Genomic DNA, 27316 nt, shown 5'->3' with positions numbered 1-27316 from the left:
AAGGGGAGTTTGCATTCGAGCTGAGAAATTGTTCCGCCCTCATGTTTATTCGAGAAGACTGCATTTCCGGGGAGTCCCGGCGAGAGTTGAGGAGCGCGGCGAGGGCGCGCGGAATATAAAGTTCGCGTTACTTTTAAGCTCGCATATACATCCCGAGAATCCTTTCGCTCTTTTGCCTCTCCTTTTCCAACGCTCGTCCACTCCAAAGCACTTTTTCCGGATGCACCTTTCTCTCTTGGCCCTTTTCCCGATACACGAAAAAGCGTGCGAATATAGGAGCGCGGGAGAACCGGCTTACCACCCGGTTTGTTCTACTCTGGGACTCTTATTTCGCTTCTCTTAGTCCGGATAAACCATCTTCCGGTAGCCCACAGCGCGAGACCATTGTCTTTGTCCCTTTTTCCTCCGGTCACCCAACCATTGTTATCCTCGAGTGGCTTTGCTGTAAGCTACTCTTTCCATTTGAGCTTTTCCTCTATCCCTTATAATGCCGACACACTTGAACAAGTGAAAAGCTCCTGAATTACTACACCTCCTCCCCCCCCCCTGCCCCGTGCCATGTTTCGCAGTTTTATTAACCGTCCGCTGCCTTAATTATGAAACAAACAGAATAGAAAACACACAATCTTACGAATATTCTCTGTTTCGTGGTGCTCCTGATAAAACTCAAACCCAAACGGACCCGATCGATATCAACATTAATTCGAGTGTCAAAATGAAATTATATTTTGCCACTTTACAGAGCAACAATCAAACCAGCATGGACGTATGGTGTACAATTGCAGGAAACTGCCAGCAAATTTAACATGGAAACATTACAGAGATTTCAATCGAAAACTTTAAGAATAATCGCAAATACGCCGTGAACAATAAAAGTCTGCACAACGATCTGAAAACACCATCATACGAATACAGCAGGAGATACACACGATGCAATGGCTCGCAAACTTCTCGATCGAGCCAATGAAATAAGAGGACTGAAACGTATAAAGCCTCTCGACCTCATTAAGGAAGTTGAGGCTGTACAGTCATTTTTTTTACCCCAAAAGTGATGACCTGTACCTTTCAAAAGTTAGGCCAGTTTACAGTTTGGCAATGTTGCATACACTTTAAAGAAAAGTTGGGGGAAAAAAGACGAAAAACTGGTGAAAGCTCAGTCGAAAACACGAACGGTGACGATCCTAGCCTCAAAAAACTGCACGGAAAACAGATTATTATTAATATAATCTCAGCAAATCTCCTAATAAATCTGAAAAAAATTGACATTATTCGGCAAGCCTTGCTCATGTTGCCCAAAAAATTTCATATTTTTGGCATCATTTTTAACGGAGATATCACTGAATGTGTCTTGACTTCCATAAGATTACATGTTATTTGGCCGAAATTGTTATTGATTTTTCTCAGCAACGACGCTCCTAAACTGTCTGAAAATTTAACTGATTTTTTTTACACTTCACTTTATAAGATGCAATCGGTTTAAAAGCGGTGACATCATTTTCATTCTAATGCCTCAACTTCCTTAATTAAACAAACCACTAATATGAAGAAAAACATATAAGATCATCGAGCGCAAACGCGCAATCATCGCTAGACGGAATACATCCTAGACCATAAAATAAAATCGACAAATTAAATCGCACGGTAAAATTGAAGAATGCTCCCCACGGAAGAGATTGTAGTTTATTAAGCATGTAGTTAAGTTCATGATCTTTTGAAAACAAAGCAATCTTCTATAGTTTCACCTTCGATCCATGCAAATTCAACGGCTCATCGAGAGTTTGCTTGGGAAAGAAGGAAAAAAGTGGTCGCGCGATGCTGGAAGTAAAAGGGAGAAGATGCTGCGAGCATTATTTCTTCGATTCTGCGAATATGCAGGGAAAGGAAAGGCTCGGAAGTGCGCGTTACTTCGCTCAGACCGATCCTCGTGCGTGGTACGTGAGAATCGTATAAATATGTACGAGTGATGCGAGCCTGTCACGTACGTAATTCCTCTCGATCTTCGCGCACTTTGAAGGCGCGAGTAAAGTCTTGACTGAATTTCTGTATCGAAGGCTGCGTTACCGCGATGAGTGATCACGACGAAACGATCGAAGCCGCAATTACTGAGCAAGTACGAGAGAGAAAATAGAGCAATTCTGAAGCTCGTTCCAAGTCAGGCGAACATCGAAGCTCGTACTTCATTAGCATACTAAATTTTGAATAATAATATTCGCACAGATTACTGTATTTGCATGTGAAAATCGTGCCTAGAAAGGGGGCAAGAAACGTGGCTCGGTTCCGACCCAGACGAGACGCTTGATTTCAAAATGCTCGTTTTTTCTAACTTCCGTATAATCGAACGGCCTCGCTGTCAGTTTCAACATTTCTATGGAATAATGACCAAGGAAAAGGCAGTTTTATCGTAATTTGAAAATTTGCCTAATTAAAACAATCATTCGGAGCGGCAGCGATGATTTTTTCGAGGTGATCAACGAAGGAAAAACCGCATCGAGCTCCTCCGCTTAATTGAGCTCCGTGCACAGCGTCCGTATTCCCCAGAAAATTAATATCTTCCAGCGGTATTCGATAATTGTGAGAAAAAAAAACAGAAAATGCGGAAGAAATATGTCCTCGCGGACGAAGGATCCCGAGGACGAAAATTGTATGAAAATAGAAGCGCGAGACTCGAGCGACAGTATTCTAGACTCGTTCGCCGGTAACGAACCTAACGTCGTCCGAGACGCCCGTCACGACCACGAAAATACTCGTTATTTTATTGCTTTTCTACTCTTATTTTTTCACCTGGATTAACGAAGCTTCGGAAGTGGTCGCGAAAAACGTGAGCAACGAAAAACTCGGAGCAACGAGCCGTTATCCACGAGTCTCCACGAATCTTGTGATTCAACTAAATCATTGTTCTGACAGTAAGAACATCGAACACACTAAAATTTGTTGATTCATTTACCTCGCTGATGCATCCTGGTTCCATATTTCGGAATGCGATGAATTTATGCAGCTTTGAATATTTAATTTGTCACTCCATGTTTCACTGTGGCCTGCCTATGCGATTATTCACTGGAATTATATTTATTTATTCATAATAATTCGTGTAATCGATTACCATTAATAAATTCTCACTCAACGCGAATCGCACAATACTTTCAATGGTACAGATCTCGTGATCTCGTTTAGGGAATTAAAAATCGCTCGTCACTTTAATGAATTTCGTATGAATTTGAATTTCAATATGCGGGGCACTCGCTGGTCGCAGGTGCACCCGCATTAATACGCTTATTTAAATAATGTAGGTGAGATGGGGTGAAAAAAAATTGTGAAATTTTTCCCTCCGGTTGCTGCTAATAAAAAGCTTTTTTGATGAAACAGTCGAATTCGTAAGCGGTGAAAAAAAACGAAAATTTAAATCATTTTTGAAGCAGAGATTAAGGTAAGATTTTCGTCTCCCCTAAATTCGATTGGATCGAAAAAAATATTTAGGTCAATTGCGATTGATTGCAATTTTTCAATACGGAAGAAAACGAAGTGTTAGGTCGGAACCGGATGTGAGCAGAGCGAACAGGAATTATCGGGCATATTCTTAAATAATTCAGAAAACTCTGTTATCGAAGGAAATGAAAATATATTGTAACGCATAAATACATTACATTGGAGGATGAAAAAACGGATGCAGCGGAGCACGGTGGTTTGCATAACAGTTTTACCACATTTCCTTTATTTTTCTTCATGGTATTTTCGCTCACGAGAACACTCTCGAGGCCCTCGACGTAAAATATTTATTCACCACGTAGCGGCTAGTCGCGTTGAAGCGAAAAGCGTTTTTACTACTCTAGCCCCAGAATTTTCGCGGATCCCCGCTCCCTCGTGTCGATTCATCTTTTTTCCTTCATTTCCGTCTAATTACGCGAGCCCGGCTTAATGGGGATTTGGTGTCATGCTTTTTCATCCGCACTCCGGTTTACGCGGTGGCTCTTTTCGCTTCCATTTTTTCATCTCATCCCATTAAAAAACCATTTCATCTGCTTACTTCGACGGTTTGACAATTTCTCGAAATTTTGTGGTTTCGTGGGCTCCCGCGATCTTTTTCTCAGTCACGAATCATCGATTACGTTTATTCGAGGATCTCGACTCCTGAAATTATCGTTGGATTTCGACGGAACGAATTTCCCTCGCCCAAAACGTTTCGCTCCATCAAATTCATTTCGATCAGCATACCGAAGTGCCTTAATGGAACAATACAATATTTATCATTCCGCTTTTCATTTTATACCGAAATCATCGTTACTCGCGAAACGTGAAATTATTATAACATTCTAAAAGATTAATCCGACGTCTGAAGCTCTCAACGAAATGTTTTTTAAAGATAAAAATCAGCGCGAAAATGGTCGGATCAATTATTTATTCGAAGCCTAAATCATTTGTATTTTTCACTAAAAGCGAGCAGTTACCAAAACCGATCAATACCTCCATCGATATTTGGCATAATCGCTGATTTTCCGAGAACTCGAAACAAGTTCGAATGCATCGAGACCTCAAAAGGAGAACATCGAGCTAGAAGCTCTAATTCCAAGTATTATTCGCACTATTCGAGTTGAAGTATACTATTTGTAGTAATGCATCATCGGAGCACTCATTGACCTACATCTACAATGCCCGGAGAAAATCTTTGGATGTGCAAGCAAAATTAATGCGTTTGGTGCAAAGTTGTCGTGATTTAACAATTGAGCAGCGTTATTGAAACAGACTAACTGCAATTGCTTTCGCATCGTCGAATTTCCGACTCCGCACACCATATTTGAGAACCTCATATTGAAATATTCGTTGTAGATAAATTATTAATTGTCGATCTATATACACGTTTGTGCGCACGTTCGACTAATTATCTCTTTCGAACCCACTTTTAGTTCCCTTGGGCCCGGGCGATATTAAATTATCGATAATTTAAGAGAGTTTACAATATTTTCGATAACAGTATCCCTGCCAGGGATCCGAGCTCAATGTATTCGTTATTTATAGTCGCAAAGTTTGGGGATTTTCAATGAATCGACCCCAACCGCGAAGTAGCAACCGAGGAATATTCTCTTTGTGCATTTTGCATCTGTTTCGTACAGGGGAAACCGGGCGGAACGGTGTACTTGAAGAATGTGTGGTAAATATTTTTTCATTTTCTCAATTTTTCAAATTGATCGAAAAACCAAAAGAACGTAATTTTTTCAAAATTTCTTGAAATATTTTCTGCAATTGTTAGTTTTTTTTTTAAATTATTTTTATACTTTGAAACGCATCGTATCGGAACTGCAGCGAGGGAAAATACTTTAACAAATTTTCGAAGGGTGCCGAAGAATTTTTTCTTTCATTATTTTCTGAAAATCCAAAAACATTTTCCTTCCTCGGTCTTTGGGAGTTAAAAATAGAAGGAGCTTTTCAAACCTTTGAAATTTACAGTTTTTTCCAGGGCGCTTTGTTTTGTTTCGGTCTCCCCTCTAATTATTATCATTTAATCGGATTCGATTGACTTATCATCTGTACAGAAGAGCCCCAAACCGTGCCGATATAATATCACGAATATATTTCGCAATCGGCTTACTCCGCTGAGCCTCGGACTTTGTTAAAGTTTCATCAAAACAGTCATTCCCCCAATAGGACGATAAGCTGCAATTTTGCCAAGGAAATTGCGAATATTATTTGGCTGTGGGTTGTCTGAGTACACTTTTGAAAATATGCAACATTTGAGCGAGTTCTTTGTGCATAGATCGAAAGTAAAGTTGAATTAGATCGAACAGCTAAAAAAAACCTCGCAAAGACAATGCGAAAAAAATGGTAAATCCAAACAGGATTCGAGTATTGGATCGCGTCCGAAGGCGAGACGGGAGAGTGTGCGGAAAAAGGGAATGAAAAAGGGTTTGCATAGCCGGAGTTTCCGCTCGAGTGAGTATGGACAAAAAGATGCAGGATTTTGTGTACCCCGAGAACTCGAGAAGTTTGGAGGTTTATCGTCGATACCGCAAAATCGATCGAGTGATTCATTGGCACAGAAGCCCCCCGGGCATCAAATATTATACGCTGACCTATGCAGCTGTGCATCTTCCTATTTTACTCTATTCGTCTTCCGATCGAGACTCGAGCGGATTTCGTGAAAAAAATGGAGAAAACAAAATGCACGACAAATTTTCGATACCGGACTTTGCTGAAGATTTATAATCCGAATAAATAGTTGGTCGATGCTGGATTGTGCAGGAGTCGAAGAAGGAACTTACCCCGATAGCCCGAATACTATTTTTTCGTTATCGACGCTCCCAGTCCCAGGCAGAGTCTCCCGCGCCTTTTCAGAACTGCGTCTTTTGTTGTTTCCCATCCGGGATTTGGATCCGGTTCTTTTGTCGATTCGCGGTGTACGCAGAGAAAAGGAATTATTTGGTTCACCAAATAATCGATGTTTCCACGAACAGTGGAGCATGAAATGAAATTCGTTGACTCAAAATTTGTTTAATTCGCTGCCTCGAGTCAATGGTCCTCGTTCCATATTCAATCCGCGAATCAACGAATTTCCGTTAATTCACCAAAACGCTCGGTGCGACGCGAGCGAATCGTGGCGAACAAAATCGACAGCTTTCGCGTCGTGCATGAAAACAGCTGCACGAAATGTCCGCCGAAATAGCTCGTAACGAAAGAAATATTTGGGGGATCGTACGAGAGAAGCAGAGTGATACGAGCTTCTGTTGAATTATTTAGAAGAAGTTGTACATTGTCGTAATGCAGTGGAAGTCTGAGGGAAGAAAAAAGCTCCGGTACAGTGCGACGATGATGTGGATGAGGAAAAGTGCGGGGATGCGAGGGGCGGAGTTGTTTCCTTTCATCTTATTAATGGAGGTACTTGGCCATGTACATCGCGTGTGGAAAGTCTCGAAAAATTTTCTTCGTCCCTTGTGTATAAGCTACTCGAGCTTTTTGTGCCTCTCCGTCTCTCTCCTCATTTCCACCAAACCCTTTGTTCTTCGTCGAAAAACACTTCACTACGACGCTGCTTTCAGGCTCGCCGAATCAAATTTATCACGCTCGATACATAGTCACCGAAAGCTCTCTATTTTTCAGCTGGTATAAAAAGAATTTTTTAAAATTCACATCATTCGATTAAACTACTTTTGCCCACGAGCTCTCAAAGCAGTCGTCGATTTTTCAGAAGGAAACATCTTTTCTTTGTGGCCCTCCGTGTGTTCTCGTCCGCGTACTCCTTGGCTCTTGAAACGAAAAAATTTGTTTTCCCGTTCTCCCCAAGCGTGCTGACTCCCTCTTCGAGAACAATATTAACTACTCTCTTTGTATAAGCACTCTCAAATCCTGTCTGGATTTTCCGTCCTCTCGATTATCTTCCCGGTATACGCAAACAGCGAGTAAATTCCAAAAGAAAACGTTCTTTGCGTGTTTTTTCGTTCCTCTTTCCACCAGTTCCACGATTGCTCACTGCCTATGTATACGGAGAGCGAAAATTTCAAAAACTTCGCTGCCTCACACTTTTTTCCACGATTCTAAAACCGGAGCTGCCCGTTGCGTCGTTTTAATGCGGATATGGAACACCGCGAAAATTGATTTTACCATTAAAATGTTGTTGTTTTTTTTTTCGGCAATTAAGCATTGTGGGTTTTAGCTCAGCGCGTAGATTCGGCACGTCAAATAAGAGGGTGAAACTGCTATCGCGTGGCAGATCAGATATGCACGCCAAGTTCCTCCGGCTCCGCGGACATAAATAAGGTGTGGTTACTCGGATGGAATGTTTTTTCTGTTTTTTTTTTTTTTTTTTTCACTCGACCATATGCGTGCGGATCGTAGCCCCCGGTGAAATTTCATCGGTCACGACAATCGCCGGAGCCCCGTGACTCGGCTGGCGCGGCGTCCATTGATCACGTGCCTTCCAAAGATGACAAGCCATTGAAACAATGATCGCGATGCAGAGCAAATCACTCGCGCATAATTCATCGCTGCTTTTGCCCCCTCGGATTTGTGGACGAACGTTTTCCTGACAATTCCCGACGGGATTTTTGTTTTTGACGCGCGCACTCGAGCTGCGTGACAGATTTCGATCGTCACGGGGCGGCGAGCGAAACGAATTGAAAGCTTAAGGGATTGTTGAGCAAGGCGAAAGCATAGCCGAGCGAAGATACACGCTGCTGCAAGTACACGTATCTATAATTCTAATGGTTAAGGAGCTTTGTACACGGGAGAAAAAAGGAGGAGGACGCGGGGGAAGAGGAAGGAAGAAGGGAGACTGGGATCGCGTTCTTGCAGATCCGAGACGCGGAGGAGAGCTTTTGCGCCACTCGCTGGAGAAGCTCGAGCGTCGTGAGAGTTGCGCGGTGCTGCGGTTCTCCTGTTCAACACACACACACACACACAGTTCGTAACGTGCCGGCAACCCGCGCGTTCTCTCCTCATCAGAAGAGAAAAAGCACCCGCAGTGTCCGGTCGCATTGGACTTTCGAATGATGCCGATAATATCTCGGCGGGAGAGACTATCACGAAAGTAGTTCGATCAGCTTCGGCTAAAGTTATTTACTATCGAAATTATTCACTATCGAAACTAAAAGCATCCGCTCAAACGGATCGAGCGATTTTCAATCACCGAAATCCAATGAAAATAAGTGACAAGTGTTATTTGCTCAAGTTCGTTTGAAAAATCAGCGCCCTCGGGAGTTGTCCGAGGCGGAAACTCCGAGCCTCGAAGATTCGGAAGCTCCTCGAGAAATGACTTGTGCATTCGACAGAAAAAACACACACTCCCTGGAATTTGTTCCCGTTTCTTATACACACGAGTGACAGTTTGAGGAAGCAAGTGGAAAGAGTCAGGTCGAGTGGATAGTGTCCGGGATAAAGTCGCGAGAAGAAAGGACGAGGACAGTGAGCTCGTGTATAGACATACTTTGCAGAGTGTTTGTCCTCGGGTGGACCAAAGTTTCGGAGACTTTTATGCTTCGCTTCGCGCGTGTGTGTAGGTGCATGTGATTTTGTGAATGTGGATGGTGAACGCGAACGAGCCACGAGGACGTCAAAGTCGTCAGGAGACTCTCGAGACCGAAGCCTCTTTTCCCACGAATTCTATAAAGGCGGGAAAAATCACATTGAATTTTTAAGGCTCGTGGACACTGCGAATTCGATAACGCCAGCTCCGATTTTCGCTGCATTATTTTCGTTCAATTTCACTCTTTCTGTGCCAACTCAATTCAGATCTTCTCTAATCAGAGGTTTATTGAACGAATGATCGATCATAGTCGGTGGCTCTTTCACACGAAACATGATTTTGAACGCTTCCGTTAATCGTGAACATTCGAACTGCAGGCTTTTATCCAAACCGGTCTGGAGTCTACGTAAGTACGATAAAACGCTTTAATTGTTTTCGAACGAATAAAAAAACGGAGAGAAAATTGCGAGATTCTCATGCGAGAATATTCCGAGCGCGCAGGATTCTCGTCCTTCATTTTTGACAAATGTCATGCACGAATTGAGCTTGAAACAACTTTTCCATCGGAATTATTCGAGGGCCCCTAACTAATAAAGTTTCTTGAGAGACGCAACGAAACCCTCGATTTTCCTGAACGCCTTCTCGACCTATTTCTACTTTTGTCTCCTCATTTGACGGTCGTACCGCCGATCAGATTTTCCATTTAGAAAAAGCCTGACGGTCGCGAGGGTCTTTGACGAATGGACCAAGTATTTTCGGTAGGTTTGGTCACTCGATCAAACATTCTGGAATTGACTCGATTCGACTTCTCGGTCAATAGAATCTTTGATTCGGATTTCCTCATTCCCCGACCTCGAACTCTATAAAATGAGGAACTTGAAAAAACAGGAGGAGGAAAGAAAATTGCCCTCGAGGGCTGCTGTAACGAAAAGGCTCATTCGAAGGAAAAACTTGATCCTTTCGTAGGCGATTAATAAGTTCGATGGAACCTGAAAGAGAAATGATTTGGCATAGTTCGCCGATTGAAAATTGTTTGCTTTGCAGAAATTCTTGAGAAACTTCGAATAAAGCGATGTTTTTCTTGGTGAAGAAGAAGAGTGCTGCAGACCGCATTCCAGCGGTGGCTTCGAACTTCCCGAAGCTTTTTATCCTCTTCGAGAAAATTGAGCAGGAGCAGTCGAATAAAAAATCTTCATTGAGAACTCGTGAATAAAGAGATTTCTCAGCGCAAATTCCAGTGGCGAAGGTGCTTTTTATATTTTTATAATCAAATTATTATTATTCACATCAGTAACGAATTATTCCCTCGATATTTCATCCCAACTCGCGGACACTGCGAGACTGAAATATTCCGAGCTCCGATCGCGAGAAAAAGCTCGACGTGTTCATTCGTTCGTATTAATTATCGAAGGCTTCGTTATCACAAATAAATTAGAACGTTCTCCCTCGGAGCTCACTAATTCTCCCCTTTTTCTTACTCAAGGCTACACTCATGAGTTTATACGTTCAAACATATTTATACGACGCTCTGTTTCGATACGTCATAAAAATCAGTTTCCCGACCGCACCAACGAAACACTTAAAAATAAAACTGTAATATGGGCGCATTGGTTCGTCGAGCTCGACGCTCGCTTATTGATTAATCAAATCCCTTTTCATCATTTTTTCAAACTATTTTCTCTTGTTCGACACACACTTGAAACTTGACGGAAACATTCAACGAGAATTAAGATAAAAATAAAGTGCTCGAGCTGGATAAAATCATTAGCACGAGGCTGTGATCGTAAAAACAAGCAATAAGGTGAACGATCATTCATTTGTACAACCGACGAGACTAGAGACATAAAAATCAATCATTTCATTTCAATTGTTTATTCGCATCATTGGTAGATGAAGAGCTGTTACGGGCAGAGGCTGCGAAATGAAAAAAAAAAAAAAAAAAAACAGATCAAAGAACGACTTTTCAACGACACTCGCTGTTACTCGATGGATTCTGTAATAGCGAGGCTTTCAAACGCTTCGTCGTTATTATTTGTTTGAATAGTGTAGGGAATATCAGCTAGGAGAATAATTGGATCTGGAGATTGTATTGGAAACTTTGGAAACGAGATTTATCCCCGAAATTGGTAACTCGAATAGCCAAATAAAGACAAATTAGCTTCATAACATTTTAATTAGTTCACTCAATTTGGTAGAGGCTGAACCGTGATTACATCGCTAATTCGTTAATTAATGAGTCGGATGCATGTAATGAATCATGTTAAGTGTTGACCTATTATTGTGGGTGATCCAATCGTCGATCACCTGCTTGTATTACAGTAGTCGATGTTATTTATATCGAAGGTTCTAAATCGATTAACTCGCAGCTACCTTAATCCAATCTGACATTGAACGCAGCTCTTCGACGAAAATTTTCATAGGTGTTCAACCTTCGCATAAAAGTCGAATTTGATTGAATTATGAAGAGCCAAATTGGATGAAAACACGATCCATGGTACGTCCATAGAAAAATGGCTTTTATATTTTATTCTTCTACTTCGGGATAATAAATGTAGGCTACCCTGATTGCATATAAAGTATTAAGGTAGATCATGCCCGAAGGATCATATTTTATGGGTGTTTAAATTCGATCGATTTTTATTCCCTGATTAAAGATATAATCACTTTAAATTAATGTCAGAGTTGTTAATTCGAAATTGTAAATAAATTTTTTCAACTTATCTCATGGCGAATGAAATAACAAGCCATTAATTAACCGCGGGGATCCATCACTGACCGAACCCCAAATTTCATTCGTCCCTCTCGAAAATACTACAGCTTTTTATGTAAAAGATCGCACTAGAAAGCACAAAGGGAAAACACAACGGTAAATGGATCAAGAAAAAAGTATGACAGGAATGAGCCAAGCCAAGAAGAAAGAAAATGCTGAAATAAGCAAACGTGAGGTCACACGAGTGCTCATTACCAATTTAGTTCAATCTTTAACGCAATTTATCTTTATTACTTATAAGACAATCGTCTCGAATTTTTTCCCAAACCGAAATTTCAAGACTTTCTTAAGAAAATATTTTCGCGCATAAACTACTTTAGCAAACCAATTGAAACAATTGAGGTCGATACAAAGTCGCTTCGTCAATCAATAATTAACGGGAAATCATTTCTGTCGTGTTTATCGCTTTTCACATATATTTATAGAATGTTTCCGAATTCCAAGAATAATTGTTAATTACCTAGGAACGTCGAAGCGACTATGAAAGTTTTGAAAATTCAATAAATATCGTTGACATTCAACGCGATAGTAAGAAATTTTGCATCATTGATCGGACCGACGATCGCTGTCTCCGAGTCCCCATTTTCATGCGCAGATGACGACTCATCGAGAATCGATAAACTAAATAATTTGGTCGACTTTTGCGATAAGCACAGAGCAGACGTTTTGGAGTGTTACAGCAAACGAAAAGACACAATTGTCGTCCACGGGGCGGCATAAGTAACGAGAAAACTTAACAAACGTGTAAGTTATGCCATCACAAGTTTTCGAGGGATGCACCACGAGTCTTGAACTACCACTGGGAAAAGGTAGAGGCAGCTTCCTCTCAAGACTTTCACGAGGTGTATATGAACTGCAATCTATCCAGTGCTTTCGAGCGACTGTCTATTCGCTTTCTGCATTTGTTGAGCCATGAAATGAGGCAAACGAGCTCCGAATGATCGATTTTCCTTCGGATGTAATTTGCGAAATAGTCCTTTGAAGCTCAATACAAACGTCATCGTCAGGCTTAAATTACGTGATTATTAATTGATAACGTCGTTAGAAGACTCGATCGCGGAATAAAACGCGGAGATGAAATATCGATGGATGAATTTTCATTCGAATAATTGCATCGTCAAAAGATTTCGGTTGGAAAAAAATGTGCGGGTTTTTGGCTCTATTTCGTCCGCATGTTTGCTCGAAAACCATCAAATGTTGGAATATTATTTCTTTTTTCGTGAATGAATCGTAAAAAATGGCTTTAGGCCTTTTTACTGGCAGCACACGCGTAAAATGCTGTGTTCTCGAGAGATTTCATAAAAAGTTGGGAAATATAAGAGAGGATTTTACAGCGTGCTGGCGGGGCAGGGGATGAGAGAAACAGGAAATAAAACAGCAACATGACAGGATTATTGAAACGACTTTCGATAGGATGTAGCGCTGCATCGAAGCTCAAACGTGGTCGGAATGCTGATGCTGCCGTTGCTCCAGGTGGTGTTCGCGGTGTTTTTACGAAAGAATCGATATGAGCCAAGGAGAATAGCCGCTCTTGAAAATCCTTCAATTCCTTCATTCTTTACGAGACTGCAGGTCAAAGAATGAAATACTTTTGCGAATGGAGCTGTTCGAGTAACCCCGAATTCGAGGGAACCTTCCCTCTCCTCTCCCTTTTCAGTGGAGACTCGAAAATAAATTTTCAATTTTAATTAAAACCAGAGCAAAAATGGAATCCGCGTTTCAAATGAATGAAATTTTCTCATTAAACAAACTTGATTAAGCCGTGACAGAAATATCAAATTTACCAATGAAAATTTACAGATTCGTTAACTGAGATCCTCAATTCAGAGTTCCATAAATTCCAACTTTCCATTGACAAAATGACATTTTGTAAAAGCAAAAATATGGGAATTCAAGATGCAATTTCACGAGTCGGAAGATTTTGCGGAGCACATTTGAGTGATGAAAAAATGACCTTCACGAGGCAAGCCCCATGAACGTTGTCAACAAAAATAATAATAAATAAATAAACAACAAGGGTACGCGGATAAAAAGTAAAAAAATGACTTCGTTCGACAAAATAAATAAGTGTAAAGTAAATTTTATGAATCCGTTTGATAAAACATATAAGAAGAGGCTTTAGTTGCGGGTGCGGGGCTGATGCGGTAGGAGAGAGCTGCGAATTGAGAGAAACATCGGGCAAAGTGTTCGCCTTGGTGTGTGGTAAAGCGGAGAAGCCGAATGTGCAAGCCCATTACACGAGGGGCATGTGGAACATCGAAATGCTCCGGTGTGTGGCTCGGTGCCCACGCTCATCAGGCGAACTTGTTTGCCTGCCTTTCTCACTCGTAACCGTAAATGCAAACATAAACGTTGTCGCCGTAACGACGTAACTGCTATAGGCGTACCAGCGTCAGATTAATATGTCTATACGTTAGAAAATTTACGAGAAAGAGAGACCCAGCGAAATGCGGCTCGAGTTAAAAAGTCGAAACAATAATAGCGCGGATGGAATAGAAAGTCAAAATTAATGGGGCGTGTAACGACTGTGTACGTTTTCAAGACTCCTGCGGTTATTGTTTAACAACAATTTTTTCACGTGCTCTGTGACCAGAGTGTTGAAAAGGCACAGACGATTGAGCCGCTGCTTGTTCCTAAGAAAAGCGTTAATTTTCTAGCAATTTCGTCCAAATTTCAAGCGTCGATTTATTTCGAATTCGCTATTGATGCTGGTGTAGCGATGGATAATCGCTCGGATTATCAGCGCGATAAAAATAACCGTTGAACTTCCACGCCGGCTCATATACGAGACAAGACGAACACTTTTGCAAGCGCGTTAAACATTTCTCGATTACCACGAGGCGCCACAGGCTGCTGATAATGGCGATAGTCAGTCCTTGGTCCATTTCCTTTATCAGCGAGTATCCGTAAAATTTTAACCTCCTCCTCTTCCATGTGTCTCCATATGTGCAACTTTAGGCATATGCACACGGGAGAGGGCTAAATGCTCTCGCGCCCTGGTAACGGAGCCCATCGCCGATCCACTGCCACGAGTTATTGCTCACTTTCCTTGGATTACCCTCATTTCGAATGAATACAAGCTAAGCCCGTGCAAAGTGCTCCCATTCTGGGGTTTCGTTCTTATCAATTTTGCACTTTGCGCTTCGACGATGCGTCTTCAACGGCGGAAGAGGATTCTCTCCTCTGTTTTTCTGACGCGCGTTCACCGATTCGTTTGGCGAAACATGATTTCAGTGCCCAAAAATCCTCAATGCAAAGGGAAAAGTTACACTGAAATTTTGCTCCATTCATTCGGTCTCTGGAACCGCTGAGCAGGATTTTCGAAAAATTTCGAGCAGTTTCAGTGCTCTACGTAGCCCGAGTACCGAGTCGACTTTAAGTTCGTAAGCTCCCTGAGACTCTTTTTTCACGCTATTTTCTCAAGCAGATATGCATGCGCCAAAATCCGAATTCGCTATATTTTAACGCTCGCAGCGTTCCGCTTCCATTGCCACTGCAGAGACGCGATACTCTTTGCGATTTAAAAGAAATAAAGCAGGACTTCCAGCGGCGAAGCGTTCGGAGATGCTGCAAAGTGCGGTTTCGTGTCGAAAGACCGCCAAGCCGTTCTCTCTCCGCCCTTTCCGTTTGCCTAAGTTATCATGTTCCTCTTTATATCTATACGCATTTGGAAAACTTTGTGGCTTCCTTTCTTGACTTCTTCGAAAATGTTACCACCCTATTTTCGACGCTGTGCTCGAAGCTCATAATTTTGGCTCCGGCAAATCCTCGTCGCTCGTCCATTCCTTTTTCACCTCACGAGGCTGCCCTCATCTCCGCGAATTTCCTTCAATTAATTTTTCCAGCTTTTCGACTTCGTATCGACAGTTGACTCGACCGATCGAACTGCTGGCTTTTAAGTCATCAATTTTTTATCCAATTACATCCACCCCAATTACTTCATCAACGAACAACGGACAACCCTGCTTGTTTACGTCGATCCCGGACTCGTGCGCATAAATACTCCGTACGGTAAAGAATTATTTATAGCCACGACCCACATCTCTGATCTTTCCGTAAGCCTCAGATGAGATCCTTAATTTTGTATCGAACAAGCTGATGAACTAAATTCTTCCTCATCGAACTATTTAGTATAGAAAAAATGTAGTTCACCGAAAAAAATCCTGGACATCAACGGCTCTTCGAAATGATCGATGATTGAAAACTGATCGAACAGAATTCCTCTTTCGACTATGAATCGAGGGAAACGGAACGTCATTTTGCAACCGAACAAAACTCTTGTTGATCCAACCGAATTTTTCAGCGTAGTGAGAGCAACGCGCTTGAGTCAGCAGACATTGAGTGGGCTGAATCAGTCGAATTTTTGTCAAGTCAACGGGTTTCATTTCGACCCCCACAATTCGTTGAGTCAAAGAATTTTTTTTCATTACTTTCCCGCGTATTATTTTCCAGACGTTCGATGGAACGATTAATCGAAAACGACAGTTACTGATTTTCGAAATTAAATCTGCGAACGATTATCCCAGATCGAAGGATTTACCAGATCATTTTTCGATGGAACATGCGAAGCTTTTGAAAAAACATCACTAAACTGCGAGATATGCAATGTCAGAGTTATAAAATCAAAATGCCTGCAAGAAAGTCGCTCATATTTTTACATGTTTTCCGGTTTTTTATCGTAGCTTGTAGCAGCTCCGCGAGCATAAGCGAAGCTCAAAATGTATTCCTTATCTTGAGGATGCAACGCGCATATAAAAACAGAGTCACGTCACGCTCGTAACGTGATTCGATACACAAGCAAAACATTATTTCGTGTTACGGGAAGCGCGTTTATTTATAATATTCGTTCTGAGACATGTTTTGCAATATTGTCAACGCGAACGGAAGAAAAATCAACTCTTAACGTACCGTTGAAAGGTTCAGGCTCATCCTGCTCAGGTCCTTTGAAAGTTCGTAATCTTTGCAAATGGAGCCGTGTCTTTTACATTATAGATCCGATTTCACAGCGGAATTTATCGACGTATCGGTCGGAATGGGTTCTCGCGGGCGGACCAGTTCCCTCTCATTTACCATTTCGATCGGATAAGATTCTCACTCCGTTTGCATATGTATTCAACGTATATGCACATAACCGGTCATTGGGGACCGGAAGCTCGCTTGACCGGTCTCCAGTAACGCCTAACGGAAGAGAAGCGCAATCATTAATCACCTTGGGAATCGGATTGCGAGTGTAATTAATCGTCTCTCCATTCCATCCGAGTCTTATGGGACCCGCACAAATTTCCCTCAGTTTAGGAGAACGTGGATTTAGTTGAATGAAAAGTTGCAGAAAACTCTAAAGTTCCTTTTCCAAAATGGACTTCCCCGCATTTTCAAATCACGGGAACTTGGAATGAGCGTTCGTTCAAGATCGTGTTGTTACTCAGATCGTTGCTTGCCGAAGTGATTTTTCGATTTCAATCGTTTTTCAACAGTTTCAGTATTTTCATTGAAATTTTGCTCACGCGTTTCTGGCTCTTCTCAGTGTTGAATTTTGTGAGGGCTGCGTTGAAATAAGGTACGACGCACGAGTTTACTTTCAGTTTGTAAAGCTGAAAAGATATTTGATCAGGAAAATTGTACTAACATCGTGGAATACAGAAAGATGTTTTCAAGAGAGTTTTCATTTTGCTGTTCGGTACACTTTTCTGTTTTAGACGTTTGTTTTAATTTCGGACACAGTTTCCTACTTTAACAGTGCACATGTATTTCTTAATCTCCAACGAAAGTGTAGAATCACAGCAAAAGGATTTCACGAGGCAAATTATTTATTCTGCGTTAGCGCGCTATAGCAGTGACACCAACGCAACAGAAAATTAGTTCAACACCAACTGAAAATGGGTACGAGTTATCGAGAAAAAATCAAAGAATTCCATCTTCGAAGTATAAAAATCTATAATGTTCGTATCAGTGCCGTGAGGGTTTGTAGCAGAACCAGAAGGAAAGCACCATTTTAGCAAGACTGCGACACGATTATCGGTTGCTTTTCCGCCCTCTTCCGCCTCGCTGGAAGCCTGATCATCGGAGATCATTACATCCCGTGAAAATATTTTCCGAGTTTCAATTCCGCATGCATCGGAATTCAAATGAGCAGGGTTGTATTTTTTTACGGCTCCAAGAGAGTCAAAAGTGTAACAACGTCGCGGGGGGGACGATAGCGAATGCAGGATGATATTCGGGCATGAAACTCGGTGCACTTTGATCCTGTATGGATGCAGGTGCATGAAAAGATAAGAAAGAATTGGAGTCTACTATCTGTAAAGAAAAAAAAATAGCGACAAACGGTAGGAGGAAAAAGTGCATGCGAGTGAATGACGTCGAAGGGAGAGAGCGTCATTGGAGCATCGTAAATTTGTCACTTTATGGTCTCGCTGCGACTCGTTGTGCCCACCTATTTTATATATGTATTTATACAGTGTGACTTTGGAATGTTCTTGACGTTCGTACAGAGTGCTGTAAAAGCAGGGCTGTCTTATTTAAAGCCATTTCGCACCCTCACCCCTTTTTCCCTCGACACTTTTTTATATGCGAGCGTGTTTTTTTCTTCGTTGTTTTTTTTTTTTTTTTTTATTCATTCATACATTTCACCCTCTTTTGCACATTATGTACTCCCTCGTGAGTCTTAACCTGTCGTTGAAACTCGTGCCTTTTTCACCGTGTGCCTCCGCATCGAGCCTTGACAAGACCGGAGAATCGTCACCCTTTTTCACCCTCGTTCAGCCTTGCCCTCTCTCTTCTCGTTGCTTCTGCGGACATATCTGACGCAAAGTGTTCTACCGCGTCTCGATCGAATAGCCTGCATCGCTCACGAGACAAAATCATACCACGATCGGCGTGGGTACACGATGGAAATATTCTTTGTCTATTTAAAAAAAAACGCAACCCAGAAAAAAGCGTTTTCCACTGCTCTTTGCACGCAGCAGTTTTTTCGAAAGACCTTTCACCTTCTGCGTGCGCGCTTCCACGCTCGGTCAATTATTTCTCAATACACTTTTACTCGCGACACTTTGTTTCTTGAAAAGAATTCTCTCCTGCTAGGGAATTTGGTTGGCTAGTTTTTATAGCGGATCGTGCGGAGTCTCGGAAATTTTTAATAAATCATATTTTATCTCGAAAGTCCTGTACGCTGTTGGGATTAAACCGGCTGCTTTTTGATTCGCTGCACTATATTTCACTGCGTTAGAAAAGCTTGTCGTCCTGTCAAAGTTTCAGCGATCCCGGATGTGTTATGCTGTGTTAAATCTTTAAGGATGCAATGAGCCAGCAGGATGTTCTCGTTTAGAGGGATAAAAATCGTCGGAGGAGAAAGGAAAATGAGAAAAATGTATTTCCATGAAAAACGCGAGGCCGAAACAGACGCGTGCACATTTCGTGAGAGGAATTTTCGAAACAAAACCGTACAGAAATGCCCCGTCGCGTACGGCACTAAAGAAGACATTTTGTTTGCGATCCCCGAGCCTTTTTCGGTGTCGTCGCTTCTCGTAATACTTTGCAGCGTATCCGCGCAAGTAACAAACCATTCTACACGTTTCTCTCCTTCTCTTCGTTTTTAATATTTCTTTTCACAAGCTTGCAATACCGAGCAGGAGTGAATCGGAAAAAAAGAGAGCTTTAGATCCGTCCGCTGACTCGTGACAGCTGCATGAATCCACGAACAAGGGAGGCACGGGGAGGGCAGAAACCAGGTGCAAAAAGCTGCAGACGTCTATATATGCGAGAAAAGTGCAGTAGAACGAAAACGCGGAAAATTATATAGAGCGAGAGTTCAATTGCAGGATCTCTCTTTGATGCTGTAAATTGTCGATGGAAAAGTTGGCGAAAGAAACTCCCATGCAGATCCGTGATGTAATTAAATTCTATTGAATCATCGAATAAAAGTAATAAGGGACGCTGCTGCTCCCTCAGACGGGGTCATATACGTGTTCCATGCACTCGATCTAGTCCACTCGTCGAGTACGCTGAAAATCTCAAATTCATTGTAACACTCGCTCCCCTACGGGTGAGTCTCGATACATTTTCCTGTTAAAATCCAATGAGAGGCTCACTCATTCGATTTACTCTGTTTTCACAAGCTTAAAAGCATCTCCGTCTCCCCGAATATTGGAGGCCAAGTTTTCCGCATATTCAACTTGTTGCAATACTTATTAAGGGTCCTATAAACGAATCTTCAGGCACTTGAAAAATTTCAGACGAGAGTGACTGTCGTGTCATCGCGAAAGATATCGTTTTGTCAGAGTATAGCGAAGTAAAAGAATAAAATAACGAAAAAAATATGGAAATTCTCATCAACTGAGCGATAGAAACGAGGAACAAACCCGAATTTTGGTTCTTTAGGGAGCTAAAGTTACTTTCGTTAAGAAAAATTAAATTTCAACGATTATGCAATAAAGATTTTATTTCCATGAAAACGGACGGTCAATCGAAAATACTAAAATTTGAGGTCGTTTTCCCCATTTCTATATCGTAAATTTTTCAGTAATTCGTAAATTTAATTTGATTTTTTTGAAGTAGTTTAACGTACAGTATTTTCGGGTAATTGTTCCTAAACTCATTCCATTGTTAAGCAGTTAGAAAATCGTTAGAAATCTCCAATGAATCTGAAACACTTAGGTAATTCTTGATAGTTGTTGCTCGAAACTGCGTTACTATTTTCTTGAGTTTTTCCCTGAGGTTGTATCCTCGACGAGTTGTTACCATGCGGCAGTGCTTCGTGGAAAGTTTTTGCTTCGTAGAGTGGAGTTTTTCACGACGATTGTTCCGAGAGGATCTTTTTTTTCTGTTTTTGGTACAGTTGTTCGCTGGAGGGTTGTAAATGGGTTTCTTCGTCGATTTCAACTGCGAAAGTAGGTTTCGGAAGCATCAAACCTGCTCGGAGGATACTGGAAAATCTGGCACATATGACTCCGTGTCTGGCACTATTTACACTTCGATATTCCATTGCCAAAATCGCAGGATTGTTAGAAAACGCTCTCGACTCTTACGGTCGATGTTGACCTGGTATTTCTGTGAGGCGATTTGAAATGCCTCGAGAATAAAACAGCACAAAATTATGTTGCACGTTTTTGCACTGAGTTATTCAAATGAAATCCGCCTGATTGAACTGACGCCCGCATACGAAATGAGTTTCATTAAATGAAAACAAATTGAACAAAAGTTTCTCAATGATTTTCAAATGAAATGCAATCGACAAGAGTGATGGGAAGCCGAAGAAAAGTAAAAACTTGCAAATGAAGCCGGAAGAGAGAAACAGAGGAAAAAAGACGCGAGTCTCGGAGATTTTTGCTCAACGATGCAAAATGTAAATGACATGCGACACCTTTGGGGAAAAGTGCCCTCAGGAGAGATAACGATGAAAAGAAGGAAGGATGTGCCTCCCTCCGCGGTTCCGCTAATTAGGTCTTCCCATCGTCGAATCCCTGACGACGAGACCTCCCCGACAACGGGAACAGACAGAATACACGAGAATATTACAAGAACTGTCATTCTACCAGGGCAAACGTACAAAGAAAGAGGAAAATAGTGATCTCGACGACATTAAACGAGTCAATTGTTCTTCGTTCAAGGGGTTTCAACTTCAAACTCTAGGGGTTTGAAAACAGAGCTATAATGCAGATTTTTTTCCGAGTTGATCAGAAGAAATGGCCGACAATTATGGCGACTGAAAAATCAAAAAAAAATCGCAATTTATCGTTCAACTGAGGCAAACGAACCAAGTGGATCACCAAGTGGAAACGCGAAGCTCAATCGCCACTTTGGGTAATTTATGAGCAATTAACGATGGTGAAATCGAGAACTGTTTCGTTACGAAAAAATTTCATTCCGTCGCGATTTTTTTTCCATTTTTTAATTAGAAAAAATTTGTTTATTAGAAAAAATTTTGAATTCAGGCTCCTTGTCTTTCTAGTGCTTTGTACCAGGCATCGATACGTCGTCAGTTGCGAGTCCCTGGAATATAAAATCTGGCTGCGATTCATCGAAGCTTTGATTTGTTTGTTCCACAAGAAAGAGTCGGGAGCGAGTGAAAAAATGCAATTGTCTCTTCTCCTCGAGATCTGAAACAATTTGCCGCGACAGACCTTGAGCGAATGAATGAGTTTAATTGAAAATGTGAGGAAGGCGTTGGTGAAATCGCTTCGTAACGAACTTTGATCCTCTGAAGTGACTGTTCCAATTTATACGAATCTCCGAAGTGGAAAATGTCACTCCCCGATGATCGTGACACACAGAGAGAAGCGGAGGCGTTTATAGTACAATTATTTTGTTATGCTGTGTGTCTCGTGCGCGCACACGGACGCGGACGCCGATCGAGATGGAAAAAACGGAGTGCCAGCAAGAACACTCGATAAATCAGGCGCTTTCAATTATCGTGAAACTTCATTAACCCTATTAATGAAAATTTATCATGTATGACGAGTGAAAATGGCTCGTCAAGTATAACTAATAGAGCACAGACTTATCTTACAAGCTCTTGGTCCGATTACTGACAAGAGCTCTCGATTAATATCCCTCGAGTAGCAGGTTGAAGAGTCGAGTGGTCTCGAATTGAGTTTCATCGGATTTTATGAAAGGAGAACTACGCGTCGCTTATTCAGCTCCTTTGCACTCGAGTCTCGTGTAATGACGTCGATCACGACGATAAGAAATATTTGATCCCGAATCATTATTACTCCGATGGAAAAGAAAACTGTGGCGCCAATTAAATCCGAGCCTGCAACTCCGATAAACGAAGCACTTCGCTCGAGTTGAGCCAGTGGCGTCAGAGCGATGAGACGGTGTCGTCACAATTCAAAACTTCGTACGGAGGATCGAGTTGAATTTGAGAATACGTAAGTCCACCATTCGTACGTTGAGAATAACTCTTTGTCGATGTTTCCGGAGCTCCGGAAAGCCGTTGCGCGAACGCTGCTTTCTTCGTCGTTGATATTCACCGAATTTCTGATTTTTCTGCTTTTCATGTCAATCACTCTTCCGTTCGGCGTCGAATACGCTATCGATTTTGCGCTCGCACTTTCCGGATTGCTCCATTCGGACCGAGATTTTGATCCCGGTTCAGTAAAATCTGTCGTTTCGTTGACGTCTCAATTTTTCTTAATTCAAACAAGATTTTTCGGATGCGGACATCTTGCGAGTGGGCGAGTGGCTCGATAAATGTTTATTCATATTTTTTGCTGGAGAGTAGACTCGCCGAGGTGAATAGGAGATGGGGATTGGCATCGCGATCCTGTCACAGGTACATTGGCTCGGATTCTTTATGTATGTATAAATCCATAGAAAAATTAGAGCGTGATGTACAGTATTTTTACGGCAATTCAGGGATCTTGGCGCGAGTCCAAACCCCTGAAATCCGGTGCGGTCGAGAATCCTCCGACCTGCCACAACCGTCGGCTCGCAAACGGCCCTACCACAGCGTTTTGTTTCTCGCTTTCTCTCGTCTGTCTACGTTTTTTTCCAGTGTATAAAACAAATTCTATATACTCGGATCCACTTCTTCTCTACTGGCAAGCCCATCCCTGGCCCGAGTGATATTTCGTGGCATTAGAATCGTTCGACCCGGCGCTCTCGCACTACACAAATAAAGGGGATCGTTTTTTTTTAGTGATTAAGAGCGAAACGTAATAATGGCTTCGGAGAATATTCGAGGACAGGGAAGTGTGGATCGGAGCCGCAAAAAATCGAAAACTCAGTCCAATGAATAGGAAGGTTGAACGAATTTTTTTCAGATCCGAAATTTACTGGGGCGTTGAATTTCCCTGTTTTTTCGGATCATTCCATCACGATTCATGGCGTTTCTGCGAGAGTTTTCGTGGCATATTTCAAAATGAGATTTAACAAAATGGAAAAGTCTTTCGAAGATATAAGCAAAATCGATAGGTCGACAGAACGATATTACCGCGCGGTTGTCGACGCTTCTGACGTGGGGAATTTTCGATGTACGGAGCCCCCGTTTCCGGGAGCTTATATTCGGAGAACAATGAATGTCTCATTTCTTTGAGAAAGGCGGAACTAGCGAATCGTACGTCTTGACGTTAATGTTCATTGTCTTCAAGTGCCTTCTACAAAACTCTTTGGAACGCACGTTTTTCGTAGCCAGCACCGAGACGTGGCCTGTCACGTTCAATCCGAACTAGACAATGGACCTTAAAAACGAGGAACGTGGCTTGGCAGGGTGGAAACGTTCGGAGAAAAACGAGGAAGCGAGTCGGAGCGGATTTGGAGAAGAAGCATGATTTCCTGGTTTAATCTCCGAGAAAGGGGAGAATATTATTTAGTGATTTCAATTCGGTTTTACAATGTTTGCGTTGCCATCGCTCTGAAGCGAGTTTTTCTAATCAAACTTACTGGTCAATTTTGGATTTTCGCTAGACTCTTTTCAACGCAATTCCCAAAGCGAGGATAAAAAAAATTCCATCTCTTTTTTCATGATCTCGTAGAGCTGTTTCTCAACGCGTACTTCGTCGGATTTTCCCACAGGAGCTTGATTTCTCTTAGTTATTAAGAACTGGCTGCCGATGGTGTACCATTTCAGACGTTCAAAAAGTATGTTACGTTTGTAACGAGGGTAGATCGAGAAATTTAACGCTCTCGAAGCATCGGTAGTAAAGCAAAAGCTTTGGTAGAAAGTCTGAGGAAAAGCTTTTCGCAAAAGCAGCAGCAGCAGCAGCATCTCTACGTTCGTTTGGCACAGGTCTATATATATTGCAATCTGCAGTGTATAGCTGCTGGTAAGAGACGAATAGCTAGGAAAGGCTTCCTTCCATGGCTCAGAGGCTCGTCGGCTTGAGCGTCCGATCTTCGCCAGCTGGAATTAAATTCTGGGCCGTCGGTTCGTTATCCAGAAACGTGTCTCGCTTTCGTTGCGCACAGAGTACATATCCCTCGTTCCGTTTCGTGTAAGCTGCCTCGCTCTCGGAGCGTTGGATTCGGCGATTGCCACGAGCGGAGCAACATCCTCGGGGCGGCCCATCCCCGCTTTTTCCCGTGGACGATATAGCATTATCTACTGCCTGATCCCATATGGACAAAAGTAACTCGGCGCTATTCCCCATCCGTTTTTTCTCTCCGTCTCTCGCCGCTTTGCCCGCCTTTGTGCCCTTCTTTTCTCTCCTGTGTTCACGGCTATCCGAGCGAATTGCGCCCTGATTCTTGCCGTATCGAAGCCATCTCTCTGCTGCAGCCTCCCGCATCGACTATCCTTCGAACCGTGGGCTATCCTCATGGGGAAATGAAATTGTAACGCGCTCCTCTTCAACCTCTCCTTCCTTCCGCTTCGATATCTTTTTCTCTCTCAGCTCTCGCTCCCCCGGCACCCGCTGCATGCTTCCTCTTGGCTTTTTCTTCAGGAAAACGTATCTCGTTCCTCGTGATGCACTCTCTTTTATTTCCTACCAAGAATTTTATACTTATGACCTTCCTACCCAATCCTCGATGGATTTCTCCTCACTGTTTTTCCACGAAGTTTATATTCATGGGAATTTTGGCACGGAGAAACTTTATTCAATCGCTGGCCAGAACTGTCGGCGCATATTCTACATGCCAGCCGGAATACGCGCCCAGGCAACATATAACTTTCTCCAGTTTCTTTATGCTTTTCGCTCACCTCGTCAACCTCCGACGAGGAAAACCTCGCTTTTCTATTATTAACGCATCCCAACCATCAACTCGATCCCCTTTTTTCATCATTTTTAAGCCATCCCGGAAAACACTGCTCCGATGTTAAGATGGCACAGCGATCGATCTACTCGAGACGTGGCTTTCGATACACGCCGCGACAATATTTCAGTTACGGCTCCCTCGATCCAACCGTAAACCTTTTATGAGGCGACGAATTCTCGAAAATGTCTACGAAATGGCTTAAAATTTGTTCGTCTTTATAATTCAGTGTTTCGGATAAAATTAATGAGAAGATTTTTACTCGGAAGCGTCTTCGAAGCGACTTTTTCACGTTTCTTGTTAATCGATTTATGAAAACAACTCTGAGCTGGTTCCGCGGGAATGAATTTTCTTGAAAACCACTCGAGAGATTCCAGCTCCTCCTTTTGCTGCATTACTTCTGTAGTTTATCAGCGTGCAGCGTGAATCTTCCACGACTTTATCGTAAATAATTAATATTCATAACTTATTATGTCGGAAGCGAGTTCGGGAGGATTCGGCAATTTTTCAAGTGGCTTTTCGAAGTTATTCTTGAATTAATTTTTTCCATCCGGCTCAACATCCTCGCCCGATGGACTTGATAATCATTTCGTGATTAAGGCAGATACGGAAGTTGGCTAACTTTTTTCATTTATCTTCGAGAACATTTACATTTTTAGCTCCCTTTAAATAGCAATTTCGTATTTCCATCTTTTCCGCAAAGCTTATCGCGCCGTTTTTTCAGTTGGATTTCCGATAACTCACAACCCATTAAGAATCAGTGACTCGCGGTTTTCCAACCGAAACACACAGACGTAGAGAAGCCGTCGTCATGCACAAATCCTCGTTCCACAATACAAAAAATCCATGAAATTTTCACACTTCAAAGAGCCAGGACTGCCGTGGATCTCGACTTGGATCCCGTAATTGGTACAAGAATACGATTCATACATTTCTAATCATTTTTCCATTTTACGTGGGAGACAAAAATCATTATTGCACTTACAAATAATTGTTTTTAACCGTATCAATTATGGACGTTATTCAACCAAATTGGACATTGGATATTACAGAGAAATTCAAAGCTTTTCCGACGTGTGTGTCAATACTCCAGACACCGCGAAATTTTTCCGTCCTACTTTCACGTACAAATTTCGTTCTGCCCAAGTATATTGGATCCTCGATAATGAGATTCATTATTAAGCATCGTACACGAGGTACGTGAATTGTGTCAAAGGCGAGGCTCATTGTTGATGAAATTTTCTTCGCCCCGCTGATAGTGCAAAGTTTTTGTCACTGAATTGTTTAATTACCAGAAGCTGGGAGTAAGTTATTAGCATAGTTGGAGTGCGCACCACAGAGAAGATTGTGTTTTCCAAAGGTAACAGCTAACACTCCAACAATATTGCGCCACTAAGTCAGCCAAAACTGTCCGTTGTTTGGCGTACATGGACCTGACAGAGAGAGTGCTCTTTGAAAGCCATCTTGATATAATCCTCAACATCATCCATAACGGAAATTGTAGGATCCAGGGTGCCAGGAAACTTGCAACTTCCGTCTCGTGTTCTCTCGCGCTTTGTTGTGACGTTAAACGTGTCAGACTCTTCTTCTGTCGGATAACCACATGTTTATAAATATATATGACGTCAGATAGATTCGAGCGACGAATGCAGTGGACCAGCGTTCCGAAGCGAATCCACTTTCGATCTGTGGATACTCGCCGTTGGAGCACTCGACGCAGAAGTTGAATTTTCGAGTGTAAAGTGTTTTTAAGGAGGTTAAGATAATTGAGAAAACTTATTGCACGGAGACGCGAGTGTTCGCGACGTTGTTTGCCATCTCGTTAAATAACTCGGAAGGTTGTTCATCTTTCGAAAAATTCGCTCTGATTTCGTACTGAGAATATCAACCGTGGACTCGACAAAGTTGTT

At 42.1% G+C, this 27316-nt stretch overlaps 1 protein-coding gene across 8 annotated transcripts in view; it reads left to right on the top strand.

Moving 5' to 3' along the window:
* Positions 1 to 2885: 2885 nt before the first annotated feature.
* The window catches only part of LOC122410892 (serotriflin-like), a 63559-nt gene continuing 39128 nt past the window's right edge, over positions 2886 to 27316 (top strand). For 3 of the 8 annotated variants that reach the window (XM_043419359.1, XM_043419361.1, XM_043419355.1), the window contains exon 1: positions 8326 to 9353. The gene's annotated coding sequence lies outside the window, so the exon portion shown is untranslated. Of the gene's footprint in view, positions 2904 to 8325; positions 9354 to 22487; positions 22583 to 22968; positions 22987 to 27316 lie in introns of those variants that run through there. The other 5 variants (XM_043419362.1, XM_043419360.1, XM_043419358.1 and 2 more) reach the window with 4 other exon arrangements.

The sequence above is a fragment of the Venturia canescens genome, chromosome 5 (assembly GCF_019457755.1).
Source record: "Venturia canescens isolate UGA chromosome 5, ASM1945775v1, whole genome shotgun sequence".
In the NCBI taxonomy this organism is placed as follows: Eukaryota; Metazoa; Arthropoda; class Insecta; order Hymenoptera; family Ichneumonidae; genus Venturia; species Venturia canescens.
This window is presented reverse-complemented; position numbering and strand designations above follow the sequence as displayed.